Source organism: Poecilia latipinna, unplaced genomic scaffold (genome assembly GCF_001443285.1).
Source record: "Poecilia latipinna isolate Pla-1442-1.1 unplaced genomic scaffold, P_latipinna-1.0 Scaffold513, whole genome shotgun sequence".
NCBI lineage: Eukaryota > Metazoa > Chordata > Actinopteri > Cyprinodontiformes > Poeciliidae > Poecilia > Poecilia latipinna.
Genome location: NW_015113129.1, coordinates 27,233 through 42,965, shown reverse-complemented (window position 1 = coordinate 42,965; position 15,733 = coordinate 27,233). Strand labels below are relative to the sequence as shown.

The window sequence follows — 15,733 nt, the reverse complement described above, 5'->3', positions numbered from 1 at the left end:
CGGGGTCAAATTAGATTGAGTCGTAGCTAACTAAAATAGCACAGGTATGTTGTCTACCTTTATGAGGAGGGACAAGTGAACTTCTTAAACCAAGAAACTCTAAAAACCAGACATAATTACATGGGTTTGCCAATTTTACTGAGCAGTGAAATCATTTTGTACTAACACGGGTTACCATCAGGAGCTTTTTACCAAGTCTATAAAGAATATAAATAATAATTAATTTAAAAATATTTACCAGAGTCCATTTACGGATTGGAAAGGACAGCCTGTCAAACTAAGCTACCCTAACTCCCATAGAGCTGCTCTTTATGGTTTCTTGATTAACCAGTCATACAACAAATGTAAATTTATGCAGTGTAATCTAGTAATCTAGCTTTCTGAACATAATTTGGATACAGAGTTAAATGGGATCAAAGTTCACATTCAACACAGTTCAATTACATTTTTGCTGACATTCAATTCCCCTTTCTGGAAGCACTTTGTTGATGAGCAGGTAATGTTAATTCATTACTTCATTTTGAAATAATGATTTTAAATGTTTACATTTTAAAATACATGTAGATCTGGATCTTAAGGGAGTTGCAGTTTTGTAGTTATATATAACATGTATAACTAATATAATATAATGTAAAAAAAAACAACAAAAAAACATTAATATTCATTCCTACTAACCAACCAAATCCTTTTAGGTTTTGACTCAAATAACTGTTTCCCCCAAAATATATTTATTACAGCAAATGTTGCCATTTCCACAGGCAGACTTTTACTGTTTACAAAAATATTTATTCGTATTCACAATGCATAGGACCTTTCCAAATCCATCCAAGACTGGGGAAAACAGGTTCAGCTCGAATCCTTTGATTGTTTAATTGGCAAATCTAATATGCCACCTTTTCATCAGCAGTCGGGTTTTTGATCAGCAACACGCACACCGAATCCGTTTGCTCGACTGACCCACTGCTCGATGCATTCCTGATGTTAATGTTCCTTTGAACTGAATGTCAGCTTTACCTGCACTCTACCAGACCCTCCCGGAGGGGCCAAGGTGAACGTTAATTATTGCAGGAGAAAATTGACTTCCACGAACATAGTTTGTGTTAATTAAGAAAAAAAAAACAAGTTGAGGTAGCACAAACTGCTCCAAACTCACAATTTAGTTGTTGGCATTTTTTTTGCCTCTTGTGTACACGGGTCCAGCTGTGTGCAGAAAAAATTCAAGATTCATCCAACAGTTTTTTCATTTTTTCCTAATTCATATCACTACGAGCTTTAAATGCAAATTAAACATCTGGATTTGGAATGGTGTTGCATAAAGTTCCCACTTATAAAATGTAAATCTACTGTAGCTGAAATGTAACTTCATTGAATTTAGATCAAATTTCAAAACACCAGCATGCAAGAATATATAAACAAAATGGTGAACAATAGTTAGACAATGGGTGATCAGTGCAACATAAAGCAGCAGCAGCAATAGAATTTAGTTCAAATGTCAATGAAAAAGGGTAATACTAATCATACAATATATATATATTTTTATTTATAGGTCCTTATCCCACTTTTGTGCACATCTTAAATGTTGTTCTGTTTGTATGTAGAATACAATTCTGACATTTACTTCTCACTCAAATTTACACTGCAAAAAATTGATTAAGAGATTGTCAAATAAGGAGCTGCATTCAACCAAAAGAGTGCAGATTATGAAGTCTATATACTGTCAGTAATCACTAGATTTAAATAGAGAAGATGGGCACATCCGACTACCTAATGCAATAGTTCGCACTACACAATTTTTTGCCCCTATTTTCCCCTCACGACAATCTTAGAGCGTTGGCCGATCTAAGATTGTCGCTTGCAGTTTTGTAACCGATCATCCTGCAGTGTGTGGTGTGTTACGGTGGATCGTCGTGGCCGCTCCGATCTAAATCGGGGGTTTTCCCCAACTGGGAGCTTAATGCTGAATGTGACAGGCATAAATAGGTTATAATGATTTTCATTCAGTCAGGTCTTTACGCTGATTCTAGCCACATGCATCACAGGTAGATTCTATTAAAGCATTGATTAATGCCTGATTTTAAAATTAGTTAACTGGACTTGTAGCCATTATTTTGTGCCCAGGTGGCTGGACACCACATGGCACGACAAACCCGATCGAACCGTTATACCTAGGATTTCTGTCGGCTAATGTGTCATCAAAACCTAATGTGTCAGGTTTTGAAAATTGGCCGACAACTCGTGTAGTGTGCGCTGGACATTACACTAAGGAAATGAGGAAGGGAGGATCAGTGGAGAGCACTGGAGTTGAGCTTTTTTTCATTCAGTGTCATCAACAGAAAGAAAAAAAAGGCAGGAAGAGACGATAAAGCCGATAATTAAAATGAGGTCGATAGGTTTAAACTTATCGTGCAATTAATTGATTTATCGTTTATCGCGACAGGCCTAGTTCCAATATAACAATTCTGACTGGAAATTTGTTGGTTTTATATTAAATTAAATGACCATTTTGTAGATGTTGAGCAGAGAAATAAACTTTCTATGGTGGCTTATTGGTTTCCCAGACTTTATTGTTGTATTATTTACCATTTATATTTAAAGACAATATTTTTGCCAACAAACTGCATAGTGTGCCATGAGTCGCCCTCAAATGTTCCAAAAATTTTATTTCAACTGGAATGCTGAAGTTGTAAGCCTGGTGTGAAGATGTTTATTAAAGAAAAATAAACAAGGTCTAACATGTTACCCACCAGCACCTTGACACTCCCATTGTATAAGGATAATCAAGAAGAAAAGATCAATACAAGTGAAACACTAAAGCATTTTGAGGCTACATTTAAGTTGCAGATTGAATCTTACTCCTCCCGGGAACCAGCTAAAATAAAACAAATGGAATCACAATCCTGCAAGATTTATTAAGATGCCCAGAGGTATGCAGCAAGAAGGCATTACAATGTTTCAGGACTTGTTAGCTGCAAGCTAAGGTGGCTATGAATCAAAATTGTGTCAGCAGTCCTGGAACCGTGCTGTTTCTGTACGATTCACCACTTGCTTAATCAGTTTCTGTGGAGATTGCCAAAGAACTACATAGATCTCATAGTTTTTGTATCCCTTCACCCAAGGGTGGAATTTCTGCTTATTTGATCTACAGCCAACAAAATATATAACTTATTTTAGTATAATATTGGTTTAGAGTGTACTTACAATGAGGAAATCATAATTGCTCAAATAATTTGCAAATTCTTCTTATGTCTTCTTATGAATCACATGACAATTATTTCAACGTGTAAATATTTTGAAGAAATTAGATATCTTTGCTCTTGTTGTAGATAATGCCTATATTTCAATGCAGGTTCAGGTTCCTCTCCCTAAGGTACATTTCACTACAATAAAAGGAGCTGCTAAAAAACAAAACCTTCTTTAAAATTTTGAGGAAATTTTATGCAAGCCTAAATCACTTCAGTTTCATAACATCTCAGCCAACCAAAAATATATATGTTCTTAAAAGAATGGACATTTAAATGTTTCTTAAATATATCACTGTGCACTTTTAATTAAAAGTAAAATAGGAATTAAAGTTCAATTATGAGCTACCTCAGCAAGGACACATGTCTAAAAATTAACTGTAATCTGAAACCACTGACAAGAAGGCAGCTGGACCAAACATGACTGTCGTTAAAGAGTTACGCAATTCAGTTATTCCCTGAACAAACGATGTGGGAGACTTAGTATGTGAAGCTGAGGGTATGTTAAAGCCATGCCTGACAGGTACAATTTTAATGCACCTGCAGTTGCTGGTGGCAGATTGGTACTATTCAGCACATTCATTATAAAGTACAAAAGATGTCAGAGACAAAAAAGGCTCAAATAATCAAAATTTCCCTTTATGTCAAAGCCAAGAGCCCTAATTTCCTTTTCAGATGATGTAGATGTAATAACCACCCATGGGTTGATGAGATGTCAAGACTAATTCTGGATGTGACAAAGAACTATGAGTATTCTACTTTGATAAAATTAACAATTTTTTTATTTTTTTTTTCCCCGTCTCCGGACCATTATTTTGTATGTAATGTACTTTCTCCAATACAATAAATTTTTATGATTTATGATAATGCCTATCCTTTGTGAAACGACAATAGGTATTTCCTGAATCAGTTACCTCAAGCACAAGGTATGTACTTTTGTACTCTGGTTAAAAGGTCCCTGACAGATGACTTTTCTAAGAATAAAAAACAATAAAAAAAAAAAACTTACCTAAAATTGTATCTAAGGTGCTTAGAGGTTATGAGGAATAAAACAAAAACAGTTTTCTAAATTAAACTAAGCTTTTATGGCCCCTAAACTAAATACATTTTAGTCAAAAACATCCAATTTTTTGTGAAGGTTTAAGTTTTATCTAGACCAAAGCTAAATCCTAGATTGAAGCTTCGGCTGAACGACTTGATTATTTTTGCCATGGCAAAAAAAAAACAAAAAAAAACAAACAAACAAACAAACAAAAACATAGAAGTACGAATAGTTCGGCACATTATTTTTGGAGAAATTACAAATCAACATCTTTTCAAAATATTAGAAATATCCTTGACATGTTCAAGCACATTACTGAGGACATAACCTGTGAACTACTATTGAGTTGAATAAGTACTATAAAACGAAAATCTAATCTGCATCACGCCAGAAATAGAAAAGCTAATAAAAACACCTAGCAAAGCACTTAATGGTAAAGTCATGTGAATCAACACCACTAAAGTATTTTTCCACCTGCCCAACAGTCCACATTTCTCTCCATCTACTGAGTGACAGGTAGCCAAACTTGATTCCTCTCTGCATCACAGCCCAGTCTCCCCAGATCTTGTTAATTAAAAGAGAGCTGATCGTAATTGATGCTAATGGAAGTCAATAACGACCGTGAGGAACAAGTGCAAATGTGCTTGAGCAATTAACCTAATATTTACTGGCTTTGACTCTCAGGAGGAGCTGGCCGCTATATGTCGACTCATACTGCCTGCTCTGAAATGACGTGCAGCTCTAAGTCAAAGACAGCGAAAAATTGAGACTGTGTGCAAACAACTGCAATTATGGAAGAAAAAGCAAATCCAGGAGATTATATGAGGTTATATGAAATAGATTAATTGGACTCATTTAAGTAGTGAGACAAATAGGGCCATGATGTCAGTACTTTGAAATAAAATGAGCAAACATAATAATGTGAAATCTATTAGTCTATTTTTGCCTTTATTGGAAAATGCCTGCACGCACATCAACAATTGGCTCTTTTGCCCTCGGAAATGTAAGTTTACTTTAATGTACTACAACGCAGCTCTTTTTTTACTTCTTGCATTTCAGTTTTCAGTGGAGATAAGGGTAACCTTTCACAATATATTCAGAACAATATATAACCACACAATGACCAAAACCTCAGTCGGCGGCTAACTGGAAAAGCTGACTGAGTGAAAGCAGTGGTGGACAGAGAGCCGTTTGCTGTACACAGCTTAAAGCTGACATACATAAAACTGTAATAGCACTGCCTGTTCCTGCTGCTGCTCGATGAATGGAGTATTTACAGCTCCAAGTACTCACACAGCGTGTATACTCGGAGGTCAGAGACTGCTGTGTCTTGTTTTGGACAAGCTTCTTTGTACCCAATTGAATGTGGCTTACAGCATCCAGGTGCTGGCATACTTCCACTCTGAAATCTAAATCCTGACCCCAGGGGTGAGAACACATACTGAAGTTCAGAAAATGACAGGAAATCTGCGCTGATGTTGCTTTTAATATTAAGTATTGGCAGAAACAAAATAAAGTGACGCAAAGAAACATCTGAAACGGGGTTAGAGGTGCTTAAGGACCGGATTTGGGAGCCTCCGCCTTGAGGAGATGAAACTGATAACTCAGAATTCCCAGGAAGTAGTTCATTAAATTTCAAGCTTTCTCTTAATTTTAGGATGTGGTTTCAAGATGCTTTTTTTTTTTTTTTTCATCATACAGGGGTCGTTCTATGCACCAATTTTCACATGTCTAAATTAATCTGGTCAGCCTAATTGACTTAAGGGGGCGCTGTTGAGATATTTGGACACACTCATTTTAAAATCCCAAAAATATCCGTAGGAGTGAATTTTATGCAAAGTTTGGTGAGTTTCTGAGTATATTTAGGTACCAAAAAAAGGCAATTAATTTGTTGAGTGTGATGTTGATTACATTCAGATTTATCCAAAGTTTCTGTTTAGGGAGCATGTGTGCAGATCTGGTTCTCACAAGTGACAGCACAAACCGAATGCAGACGCTGTGGCTCACTGACGGGCGAAGAACAATGACAGACTTGAAGCACAAACTCAACACCAGCAGCGGCGCTCCAATTAATTATTAATGCAGAGAGAGTAAAGGCAGCATGAAAAAAAAAAAGAGTTGCAGACTTTAATCTCAGTTACAAACATCTGTGATAAGACAGATGTGGGAGCCAACAGTGCTGACACGGGATCAGCAAATTCAGCAAGCTACAAACTCTGAGGAGATAGAAAATATGAGAACAAAGAACAACAAAACCTCGAGTCAAAAGGCAAATTAGAAATATCACCACTATAAAACTTTTGAAACGGGTTCATTTATTACCGTATTTGTGAGAAGGTGGAGTTTTTCCTAGTCTGCCGTCAGCTTTTTAATGCTTGAATAAATTAACTGTCTCAAGCAGAATTATTTATTGTAGCAGTGTTGTTGTGCACTAGAAAAGAAATGATATGTGACATTTTAATTAGTCTGTTGTCAGCATTACAACATTTCTACAGTCAAGCCTCTTTGTTGTGCTGTACAAGGTCTCAAGGAAACAGAAAGGGTAAAAGAAAGACAGTGCTGGTGCTATACACCGCTTTGTATCGCCACTTGCTTGGCAGTTTCTGTCCAGGAGTGTTTGGCAGGCACAATATGATTATGCTTTTTATTTGCTTCTCTCATAAAAGTTGGGTCAGAAGTGTTCTTTATGAAAATCAGACAGGCTTTGAGTCTGTATCCCCCAATTTCCTACGTTTAAACCATAAGAGAGGGGCTGGTGTTAAAACAAATGCAATTTCATTTCTGGCATTCTACATATACACTGTAAAAATGAATTCCCAGGAAAAATCCTTTCATTATGTTTTGGCACCTGAACTACTATATTAAGTCCAAAAGTGATGCAGATTAGAACCCACTGAAACTGAAATTTATATGTTTTTTTGTTTTTTTTTTTATGTTCAACAAAGTTGAACATAAACGAGACATGTCTCATATGCAATGAGACATATTAGTAATGTTAATTTCCTCTTAAAGTCGTTTACTGCCATTGGAAATGTCAAAACAGTCTCCTTGCTAAACTCCAGTAATGTAAAGATGATCCAATAAAGTTAAATATTGGAAAATAATGGTATTAGGAAGTTGGGCTAGGCAATATGGGCTCAAAATTTTAACATATTTATCAATACACAATACATTTCTTTAAAATCCTTACATTTTATTGACCCTGGTATTGTGCACATTTTGCTCAAAGTTTCATAACAAATATTGTCACACTGTTAGATGACAGTTCTAAAGCCACGTAAAATAGTTCGTAATCATTTGGGAATGTACTGCAACAACCTTTTACAACAACTATGTTGTTAATTAACAAGTAATTAATGACTTGGATTGTCATTAATCCAATGACAAGTGTGTGTTAGTATGCAAACCAAACAGAAATTAATTAGACAGAGAAGTAATGGATCAGTTGACATAAATCACAAAATGATCCAGATAAAACACCACGGACCCAACGATCATGACACCGAGCAAATGTATTTGTCAACCTCCTTCTTTGGGGCCAGAAATAAGTTTTACTCCTAAAAGCCCATCAGTTCAGAACCTCGAGCATTTTCACATTCAGGATTTACAGTATTGCAGCACTAATGAGAAACCAAGTTTAACTTCTTGGAGCTAAAGTTAGAAGTTCACTCTAAACCTTAAAACTTCAGACATTACTACAAAAAGTCTAAAATTCTTAAAAATTCAAAACTTCCTGAAAAGGACTTCCAGGTTTATCCTGGAGAGCCAGAGTTTATTGAGGTTAGGGAAGACTGTCTTGATTTTTAAACCATATTGTGTGTTTTGCTCTTGAGAACAACATCACAAAAGGAGCAAAGATCACAGAACAAAATGATATACTCTTTAGCACTGTGGTGCCTATGAAACTTTATAATAATCTCCCATGCTGTCCTTTAGGTTTCAGACTTCAACTTCAGCTGTTTCTTCTGACCCACATATTTACATTTTTTGAATTTAGTTTAGAAAGGGCAACTGCTTATATAGCACATTTTTACATGGTAGAAGTGTACAAGAATATAGAGTGGTCTGCCACCATGATAAAAACATGCATGTATAAAGTTTAACAGCTCTTTTGCTTCCACATATTTCATTTTTCTATATTGGGCTTTGTTAAACTTAACCACAATCACCACTTGTTTGTCCATCAAATGGTTTTTGTCCATGTCTGTATGCAATTTCAGTGATTTCCAGTTTGACTAGACTCAGCAGAATTTTCTCAAAATAATTGTAACTGATCCCATAGAAGTAAGGTCATGGTAATGTTTGTTTCTTCCCCTCATTCAAGGCCAGCTCAATACCTCATTTACTCTTTAATACGATTAATGACCTGGATCAAATCTCAGTTCTGTCAATATTAATCCTTTAACACTTAAAAAATTTCACTTTAGCATCTACAAATAGATGGCTTGAAATAAACTGACAGCCAACATTTCCAACAAGAATCCTGGTGGAATTGGGTTATTGGTGAGGTAGTGACTGCTCTCGGACCTTACGTGTCATACGGGAAATATTTGCTCATTATGGAGCTAGTGCTGTTTAAACAGCAAACTCTGAGTTTGTGCTTTCTTGATGCCAACATGTGTGGTTTCATAATGAGCAGTTTTTGTTCTGGAGAAGAGTATGAATCTGTATAATCCTCAAGCTCAGATCTTTGTCAGTTTCTATTGAAGATCACATGCTGTTCAACTAATAGTCATAAATATATATATATTCTTTTTTTTTTCCCCAATAGTTCAAACTCGGTCAGACTGGATGGACAGATGTTTTCTATCAACCTTTGAGGGCTTCACAAAAAATCGGTTTTATATTAATCTTAAAGATCAGGACTGCTGGTAAGTTACCTGAAGTTGCTAAAACAATTACAGGAACCGACAACAAAAACATTATCCAGATGCTTTAATTTAAGCTAGAACAACAACAATTACTTCTCTGTTTGCAATATCTTAGTTGTTTAAATTTTACTTTATTAACGACAAAGTTAAATTTAAACTTTGACATTTGTTGTAAACAGTAAAATGGTCTACCATATAGATTAGAAACAGTGAACCCCCCAAAAAACCTAAGCTACCTCTTTCATTGGCATATCAATAAGTGGTATAAGAGAACATTTTTGTATACTAATCCTTAGGGAAGGTGACCTTAAATGACCTTTGTTGTGATCTGGCTCTAAGTAAATAAATAGAATTAACTTCATCATTTGATCAAATATTGCCAACCCATGTTATAATAGTATCACTTATTTTTCTACACGGAATTTTTTTTTTTAATTCAGTGTTTACTTTGAAAGTTCAAGCCTCCACACAATAAGGAGCTCTCAGTACAATTATGCCTTTTATTTTAAAATCCATAACAGTAAATTATAATAATATAGTGCCAAGTGTATTGTTTTCAGCCACATTTATGGATAAAGGTGCACAGAATGAATCCATAACCTAGATAAACAAGAACATCTACTCACCTAATTTAGGCATTTAGTTTTAATCATTCCTTTTATGCCCTGCAGGATATATAAAAACACCACATGTGCTACATTTTGCAAGCCTCAGATATCAGAGAGCCATGCATTTACATGTGATGACTCAGTGTTTCTGGCAGAGCTGAGAGAGAGCAGTGGCACAGTGCCATTAGCATCCTGTTCCCTTTTTATTTGTTTTACTGATTTCTAAGGGGCTATTCTCGCCCCAAGTATAGATTTACAGCGAGGAGAACTGCATAAAGGTGGGGCTTGCTGGGACCGCCTTTGTCAAAATGTTGTCTTCAGGCCAGTAACACAACTCTCATCCAAAATAATATTTACCATGCTACACATCTGCCTTCTGCTGCTTTTTGGGGTTTTTTGTTTTTGCTTTTGGGAGCAACCAAAGCTGAGCTTGCTCCACATCTATTTAAATTATGTCTTCTTGTCATCATTTTGCACATATAAACTTACGTTTGTTTCAGCCTTGGCCAGCGTTCATGGGTAATTACCATAGAGGCAGCAGTGACAGCTTCTTTTTAGCATTCCACATGACACAAGTTGCACATGATTTGTTAATTGTTTGGATTTATGTTTTCCAATTTTAGGGCAGCAAAGGATGAACACACACCGTGGAAAATAAATTATTATACTCTCAGTGATGGGCCAGCGTCAATTAATCATAGTGTTGTCATGCTTTATTAAAAAAAATAAAAGAAAAAAAAAGAAAAACAGCTGAATCTAAAATTGTTAAATCTACAGAAAGGCCAGCAGATGAATTTATTTTCCTTTTCTTACAACTTTTCTTTGAAAAATCTAATTAATTAAAAGGGGGGAGCTAACTAATTAAAAGGAAATCTAATCAAATGTCAATTTTCTAGCACTTGGCTTTGTTGTTCTATCAGCTTTTGTTTTTCACAGCTGATTTCTAATTTTACTTCAGTCCTGCAGGATTACCTTCATCTACTTAATGGCTTCCTGATTGCATGTCGAGTTCTTCTGTTAGCTTTATTAAAATTTCATTTCTGCAGTAATTAAGCAAAGCGGCACTTCTTTTCTTTGGGGATGCTTGGGCTGCTGAATTCTACATGTATTAATTAATTGTGATGGTCTTGTAAATAAAGCGGAGTGTGGTTTAATTGCAACATTGGCAAAGTGTCCACTAAGAATGTCGGAAGATTGTGTCATATTGATAAAGGTCCTTAGATACTTGAAGAAATACTTTTTTTTTTAATGTTTTGTTAATAAACCGGTATATAAAAATGCTTCCCACACTGCAGTCTGGAGTGGTGTTTGTGGTGACAATGTATGGTAAGATTAACTTTTTGTGAGAGCATTTGTCCTCAGTAAGCTCCAGTTAACAGTCTACCTAAAAAAAAAATAACAAAAAAAAAAAAACATTTCTTCTTCCCCAAAAACACGTGGCCTATAAGAGCAAAAGAGGGAAAGCTATTGTCACAGTGCACACAGCTTGTGTGAAAACAGCTCTGCAGAATGCAAATGCGAACGCTTCTCCACCACACGCACACACAGGGGAAAAAAAACAGAAAAAAAGAAAACGAACAAAACACAAACAATTTCTCAGCTTCAGTTGTAAAGACAGGTCATCTGTCTTCTTCCTCTGGGCCGAGACGATAACATCTGCTAGCGCATATGGCACATGAGAAGAGAGTGGGTTTGTAAATCTAACAGAAACAATGACAACAAGGATGGAGAGTGGAGGACAAAAATCATATGCTGATTAGAAGCAGGGCCATACATCATGGGTGCTGACACTGTGCATGTGTGTAGGCATGAAAACACTGGAACGTCTACTTTACTACCTTCCAGAGCTCCTTTTAACTCATACAAGCAAAGTCTTTTGTAAAAGCTGATTTTTTTAATATATATCAGATAAGCCATACTTAACTGAATCCCTGTCTGATTTAACCTCTCATTGCATGTGGGTACCAAAATTAAAGTCAGATCAGAATTAGAGAAGACATGTAGCAAGACATGGACTGCTAACCAGAATTTGATGTCTTCTAAGTTTGACTATTCCTGATCGACGGCCAGCTGCTCTATAAAATCCCATCTTCTCCTAGGACCCTATGCGGCTGAAGTGGCAGACACATCATGTGCAGAGGAAATAATCCTCATTATATCTGTTCTGAGTTCTACTACCAGTCTGAAGTCATTTGTTGCATGTCTTACCCTTATTTCGTCACTCTTTTTCTTATAAAATTACGATTAATAAAAAAAAAAAAAATCCTATCTCTTTCTTATTCAATGAACAGGCCATACGTAAGATGCAATTTAAAAATAATGAACGTGTCTGCGGACACTAAGCAGGTGACGGAAAGACGAAGTGGAGTACAGCAAGGTTGCTCTGTTTAACACTGTGAACTTTAAATGTCTGTCACTGAACAGAAATCAAATTTAACGTTGAGATTTACAGGGTTTTAGCATTGCCATTACAAATCCCTAATATAAGATGGTAATATTAATTAAATTCTAAACATTATCTTCTTTTTAAAATAATAGGAAAACCCTGTATTTTAATTACATTTTTCTCTCACAAGCTGAGGACCCATTTGATCTTTAAATTGGAAGGAGAAAATCCAGGAACAAAAGGGTATCTGAAAACGGGGAGGATGTTTCCAGATACATCCTGTGTATTTATGTATCTGATACATCCAGATGAGAAAGTTAATCAATCAGCTTTTCTCCCACAAGACGTTTGCAAGGGATTCTTTGGACGAACCCTGTAAGATAAATAGTAATGGCCTCCACCTGTCACCCTACGGTGGCACCTACACAGCCTAATGGCCATATGTTTCGAGACCAACAGATGCTCACTTAACCTTGTACCAATGAGCCACAGATTCACAGCAAAGTCCATCACAGCAAAATGCTTCCTGTTCAGTAACGCTTCTTTAAACCCCCTGCAGTGTTTAGACATGAGCAAAGGCAAAAAATAAATAAATAAAAATACACACACGTATGAATATATATATATATATATATATATATATATATATATATATATATATATGTATTGTAGAATGACTTTACCTCTGCTATGTCTCTTGAACAAATAACATTATCTGTGGAACTGACAGGAACATAAAAGTGGTGTCTGAGTAAAGCCCATGCGAGCAGATGCACTTGCATCTCCAAGGACAGTTCTTCCATCTTTTTTTTAAACTGTAGAAGGAAATCAACCAGCCGACTGGTGAAATCTTTCATTAAAATGTGTGCTTCATATTTCTAAGAAGTTGCCATGTGAAAATTTATGGTCCATTTTAGATGTTTTATGAGCCCTCAGGAAGACATTAATATGACAAAGAAGGTGACGGGCAATTAAGATTTTAAGCCTTTTAAATTAATGCTCACAAATGATTCCAGAGTTAAACGTTGTAAATCAAGCTTTGTCATTCATAATAATGATGACGTGCTTCCACAAAGCTTAAATTTCTTAAAAAAAATGAACAAATGACTGGGCCAGATACACATTCAAAGAATTTTTTTTTTTTTTTTAAATTACAAAACATTTGTGTATGAATACAAATCAATGAATTGTTTGTACAGTTAGACTCAATTAGTCTAAAAGTTTGAAATCTGGCCCTGGCCTGTCACTTCTTAATCAGGGACCTGACTGTATAATCTCTTCTATTAAGAGGAAGGAACAGTTTTATTCTGCTTTAAATATTCATCTAATGTATCAAAATTGAGTCAAAAAGATGTTTTACTTATGAGTAGGGTTAGAAATTGATGGGAAATGTGGCTTTGGATGGGCTGGCTACTGGTCTCAGGGTATTTTAAAAAGTTACAGTTTAAAAATCAATAAAGTGTTTTATCATATCACATGGTCTTAAGTCACCTTAGTCAAATACCTAGGAAACTGTTGGAGTAATGATTGTTTGGAGGAAAATCACCCTCTCTTACCTATTTTGACAGTTCTACGCAAATGGCATCTTCACAGAAATCTCAAACCAGCCCATGCCTAAAAACAACATGGCAATGTGTTTGATTAGAATTATGATGTCAATATCAACTGTAATTAAACCAGATATCCCTTCCTTCATTGTGTATTTTCCATCATTACATTGTCCAGTAAGCTTTACTTCAAATATGTACAGTGAAATTCATGTTTCACATAAAATATAAAAGCAATGTTTAAGTTACTATGAATAATTATATATAACATCCAGAATTGTGTCTTCATTGTCAGTGGCGTGTACACTTAAGATACCCTCACGCCGCCTTGCTTTTAAACCCAAGTGAATTCTTGAAGGTCATATTAAACAGGGCGATCAAGTTTTCAAAAAATACCGTTTCCAGAAACTATAAACTCGAAGCCTAGTGCAACATGAAGTTATCTAGCATCTGTCACAGACTAAGACACCCCCTTGTTTTTCACTTACTCCGCAGAACTTAAATCAAGTTCGCACTGATGGCTATTACTTCTCCTAATCCGTACTGGTCTATTTCTCACCTTGAAGCCTCTACTTTTGACAAGACATTAATCTCCTATGGCCAAACTGCAAGTAGCTCAATACATTTTAGATTTACTGTGTTTCAAACCAATCTCAGTACCTTCAAACTGCTGCAGTGTCACAGTGATCATGGACTGTTGTTTTCAAATATTGTTGAAAGAAAAATAGGTCTCCATGCAAAACCCTAAATGGTGATTGATAAACTTTTAATCTCCCTTGGGATTCTGAAGAACTAACAAGTTTTCTTTAGCAATTCCTGTTCAGAGTTTTTTGTCCAGGCATTTGCTTACACCACGCACCAGTAAGATTTGTCACTGCAGTTTCTCCAACTAATGCAATATACTTTCCATTGCTGAACATTTGGTAGTTTTAAAATGCAGTAAAATAACACATCACATTTAATCAATACCACACTTACTAGAGGTGGAATGGTACACACACGCACAAAAAAAAAAAATATCACAGTTCAGTACGTACTTGGGTTTGAAGTCAATTTAACAAATTAAAAGTGGCAAGAATAGAACTGGCTTAATGGACTGGATAGATGGACTATTTATATTAATTCATTTTGGAGCAATTCAAACTAATTATGCTCAGGAAAAAAAAATCTAACAGTTGTTCTCGATGTAGTGACTTGACTTTTTATTGTACATTTAATGACTGACATTTTGCCTGCTCTCTGTACTAGACTTACTTCTGCACAAGAACTGTCTGGGTGCAACGTGAATAAAACATTCAATGCAGATTATGAGATATTACAGCTGCAGCAGCCAATAGAGTCTTTCCAAAGGCTCTGCCAGAAATAGTGTTTAGGGAGTTGAGATTCATCAGTTTCAGAGGTACTGAACATTTCAGAACGTCCAATCCAATAACCTGGGTTTGGATCAGCATGTTACCAGTAGTTTTAGCTCCAACTTGACAGATAATCTCTTGGGGGGCAGCTGGGATTACTATGTTCTTTTGAATGGTTTGTGAATAATCATATGCCACATCTTCTTAAATCAATTTGTGTGGAGGTTCTGTTTTATACGGATTTAGCATTTTGAAAGGAGGTTTTACAAAAATATCAAGTAGTCAGAAATATTCTGAGTGTGTTTCTTAGTTTTCACACTTTTGGACCGATATACAGTTTTTGATGTTCATGCCCTAGCTCTTGTTATTTACGGTCCTTGGTCCATAATCTGCCATGTGTTTAGTTCAGAATTTACATCTTCCTTAACACAGGCTGTGACAAGTGTAGCCATTCACTCTAGGATAAAAATTCATAAATGGCAATGTAGATAATTTGGATGAAGAGTCAATAAAATGTGTTTAATCCAAATCTTCTTGTATTAAAGAAGACTTTGATCTTCTGTAAATTGAAAAAGACTATTTTTTGTTTGTCCAACCTTCTTTTTTCCCTGCAATGGGTTGGAGACAAAGGAGGTTTATATTTTTATTTTTTTCTCCTTTCCACACGATTATCTATACACTTGTTTTT

General features: G+C 35.7%; 1 protein-coding gene across 5 annotated transcripts in view; it reads right to left on the bottom strand.

Annotated features, from left to right (window-relative positions):
• LOC106952426 (astrotactin-1) overlaps positions 1-15,733 on the bottom strand; it is a 223,679-nt gene that overhangs the window by 181,336 nt on the left and 26,610 nt on the right. The window lies entirely within an intron of this gene.